Here is a 4,288-nt window from a genome sequence, read left to right on the forward strand (position 1 = left end):
CACACACACACACACACCACACACACCATCACACACACAGTGGTTTTTTTTCTATATATTTATAGTGTAATTGATATAGTATCTGCTACTATCTATCTATCTATCTATCTATCTATCTATCTATCTATCTATCTGTCTATCTATCTATCTATCTGAATATATATGAATATATAAACATGTTTGCTTATCTGTGTGCAGTCTCACCTACGTAGCATTGCATCTGACACCGTTATTGAGAGAATTGGCAACTCATGGGAAGGGTGAAGGATGAGCTATAAACAAAAAGCCGTCGTGCTGAAAGACTTCCCCCTTCCGCTGGAATAACTGGTGCAAACCAAGGATTTTCCTCTTACTGTGCTTGCAACAGTTCTTTAAGAGATATCAGCGTGTGTAAGTGAATCAGACTGTATCTTCTTTTTCGTAATAGGCAAGTGGGATATACAAAATGTGTTTGATTACTTGGAAGCTAGTGCTAACATGATTTTGTGACTGTTTGAGCACTTGTTTTTGCGAGACCTATTTTTGTCGTTTGTAAAAGCTTGTTTGATACACGATCATAATGCTCTTTCTTTTCTGGTTTGGTTGTCTGGCTGTTGTTGTGACACACCTCTGTTCGCCCCCCTCCCTGTTCTGTCTCTTCTGTTTCTGTGCTACATGGGATTGTGATTCCTGCTTCTGGAGCTCTGAGCTTGATTTTGTTGTGTAATCGTTATTAGATGAGTGAGAGACTTAAATGTGAAGAAGAGAGTAAGGTTTTATAAGTGTTCTGGTAACCGTACCATCTGGCACGCCGAACGGAGAGCAGTTCGTACACGTTCCAGAAACACGAAACTGCGTGCGTGGACGACATTCCACGCACGTGGCATGCTCATGCGCACGCAAATAGCATGCTATACGCACGCACACGCACCCACACGTACACGTACGCACACGTACACGTACGCACACGTACACGAACGCACACGTACACGTACGCACACGTACACGTACGCACACGTACACGCACCCACACGTACACGTACACACGTACACGCACGCTCACGCACCCGTACGCACACGTACGCGCACGCCCACGCCCACGCCCACGCCCACGCCCACGCCCACGCACACACATACACACCACACACACACACACGCACGCACGGCACGCAACCTCACGCACGCACGACGCACCACACACACACACACCACCACACACACACACACACACACACACACACACACACACACACACACTCACAGAGAGGAGAGAGAGAGAGAGAGACCGAGATGGAGAGAGAGAGATGACAGGAAACAAGAGGAGAGGAGGACGAGGAGAGACGAGAGGAGAGAGATGTGAGAGAGAGAGAGAGGAGGAGAGAGAGAGAGAGAGTAGAGAGGGAGAGAGTCGAGATCTAGAATGAGCGCAGTGAGAAAGACTTCTGGTTTCGGCGAGACGCGGAGAAGGGGAAAGAGAGAGAGAGAGAGCAGGAGAGAGAGAGACGAGAGAAGAGAACGACGTGTGACAGGAAACGAGATGTGAGAGAGACGAGAGAGTAGAGAGAGAGAGAGAGAGAGACAGGAAAAAAAGAGTGAGCAGTATGACGAGCAGACTGTAACGAGGGAGAGAGAGAGAGAAGGAAGAGAGGAGGAAGAGACAGAGAGAGAGAGAGAGAGAGAGAGACGAGAGAGAGATGACCGAGAGAGAGAGAGAGAGAGAGAATGAGAGCGAGGAGAGAAGAGGACGCACGCACTATCTTCATAACTATATTAATGATTATAAATATAACTATATATGACTATATTTATAACTTTATTTATAACTATGTTTACAACTATATGTTTCTAAGTATCTATACAGTACATATAAGTGCACACACACACACACTCCTTTTAATCAGAAATACGAGGCTTAAAAATCTCTCTTCAGAGCACTGTTCCCATGACATTCCACCATAAAGATATATTAGTCGTTAGTGTTGTAACAATTCCATATCCCCCCCCCCCCCATCCCTTGCGCCGTTCTCGTGGGGGCGGGGGGGTTAGGAGGACCGAGGAGTAGAACGAAGAAGGCCCCGAGAGAGAACTGGGCGGTCCACACCTTTTTTGCCCTCTGTCGCGTCTCCCCAGCCTCGTGGTCTTTTCTTCTCTCCTTTCATTTTCCTTTCTTTTCTTTTTTTTTTTTGTTTTTTTTTTTTTTTTTTTTTTTAATCTTCATTTCCTTGTTCTCTGTGCACTTGTCATAAGAATCGCTAAGAAAACCCCCCAACCCCCCCCCCCCCCGTTTTCGCCACAATACTTTTATCCAAATGCTCCCTATTCCCTTAGATTCTCCTCCTCCTACCAACCTTTTACCTTATGTTATAACCCCATCACCTCCCCTCCCTCTACTCTCATTAACCTTTTTCACTCCCTACCTATTGCCCTTTGCTTCTTTTACCTTTTATCCCACTAACCACCTCTATCTCAACCCCTTGTTAACTTCCTCCTTTCTTCTTCTACAATGGTCTCATTAACTCGAACCTGACCCTTTTCGGTACTGTGTTTTACCATAGCGCCATATGGCCTTTGATGTCACCTCGCGCACCTTCCTTATCCCGGGCCGGGTGAAGGAAGGGATTGAGAACGAAGTGCTTACCCCCCAAGGTATATCACGCGATTTATTTTGGAGCACACCGCTAATGACCTTAGATAGATAAAAAAATAAATTCATATTCATAACCATATACGGTTGGACAAATGGCCGCGTTTAATGAATTGTGAAGCTTTTATTTCGGACATGTTCGAATATGAACACGCAGGGGCATTACATTTTCTCCGGAGGACGAACGACGGTGGGGGGAGGTCAGCGAGGTACGGGGGGAGGAGCGAGGGGGGGTGCATCTTAAGATAAGAACGTCCGATACTAGGACGACAAAGGAAGCGTCAGTAGTAATCGGCCGAACGAGTGAAAGTCTAAACGAATGGTTAAAAGAGGAGGAAGAAAAAGAGGAAGAAAAAGAGGAAGAAGAAGAAGAAGAAGACCCCCCACCACCACCACCGCCAACGAAATCCTAGATATCTGAGCCTTCATCGACGTGGCGGTGCCATGCATTACTTACGACGCAGGTGACGAGGCTAGGCGTATGCAGTCTGAAAATAGTCCTACACCTGGCGGCTCTGCACTCCTACGGTCAGCCTCCCTGAAAATTTAGGCACACGTCTCTATTTGACGTTGTTGGTGTTGAAACGTTCGCCTGAAATCATTGGTGTTGATCGTTCATCTGGAATCATTGATGTTGAACGTTCACCTTGAAGTCATTGGTGTTGAACATTCATCTGAAATCATTGGTGTTGAACATTCACCTGAAAATATTGGTGTTGAACGTTCACCTGAAATAATTGTCTTGAATGTTCACCCGTGGTTTAGTTGTGGAAACGCCTGGTGAACGTAGCCATCTATGAACTCGTTATATCAGAGCTAAAAACCGCGTTCCTTATTCGCAAACTACGCGCCCCGCGAGACAAACGCAATACTTCAACAGGACCCTGTCTTTTTATTTCTCTCTGCTCTCCTCTCTCTCTCTCTCCATCTCTCTCTCTCTCTCTCTCTCTCTCTCTCTCTCTCTCTCTCTCTCTATCATTTGTCTGTTTTCTTTTTCTTTTTCTTTGTAGTTGTTTTACGGTGTGTGCTTGTTCTTTTTCTTTTTCTTGTTCTTGACATTCTTTTTCTTTTCTTTCTCTTTTTCTTTCTACTGTTTCTTTCTCTTTTTCTTTCTCTTTTTCTTTCTCTTTCTCTTTCTCTTTCTCTTTCTTTTTCTCTGTCTCATTTTCTCTCTCTTTTCTCTCTTTTCACTCCCCCCCTCTCTCTCTCTCCCCTCTCTCTATCTCTCTTTCTCTCTCTATCTCTCTCTCTGTCTTTATTTCTATCTCTCTATCTTTCTCGCTCTCTCTCTTCCTCTCCCTCTCCCTCTCCCTCTCCCTCCTCACTTTTTCCTATCCTACTTCTCTCCTCTCTCTCTTCCTCTCCCTCTCCCCCCCCTCTCTCCCTCTTTCCTCTTCCTCTTCCTCGTCCTCTTCCTCGTACACAATCTTCCTCTTCCTCTTCCTCTTCCTTTCCTCTTCCTCTTGCCTCTTCCTCTCCAGCTCACTCATCCCTTCTCTCCTCTCCTTTCCTCTTCCCTCTCATCTCCCTTCCCTCTACCCTCCCCCCCCCTCTCTCTCTCACTCTCCCTCCCCTCCCCTCCCCCTCTGTCCCTCTCCCTCTCCTTCTCCCTCTCTCTTTCTCGCCCTCCCTCTCCTCCTTTCCTCTCCTCTCTCTCTCTCTCTC

The 4,288-nt window shown here is 46.3% G+C and overlaps 1 protein-coding gene across 1 annotated transcript in view; it reads left to right on the plus strand.

Moving 5' to 3' along the window:
* The first annotated feature begins 270 nt into the window (after nucleotides 1-270).
* LOC119596999 (E3 ubiquitin-protein ligase RNF125-like) overlaps nucleotides 271-4,288 on the plus strand; it is a 10,137-nt gene continuing 6,119 nt past the window's right edge. Inside the window, exon 1 of the mRNA XM_037946423.1 lies at nucleotides 271-390. The gene's annotated coding sequence lies outside the window, so the exon portion shown is untranslated. The remainder of the gene's footprint in view (nucleotides 391-4,288) is intronic.

The sequence above is a fragment of the Penaeus monodon genome, chromosome 38 (genome assembly GCF_015228065.2).
Source record: "Penaeus monodon isolate SGIC_2016 chromosome 38, NSTDA_Pmon_1, whole genome shotgun sequence".
In the NCBI taxonomy this organism is placed as follows: domain Eukaryota; kingdom Metazoa; phylum Arthropoda; class Malacostraca; order Decapoda; family Penaeidae; genus Penaeus; species Penaeus monodon.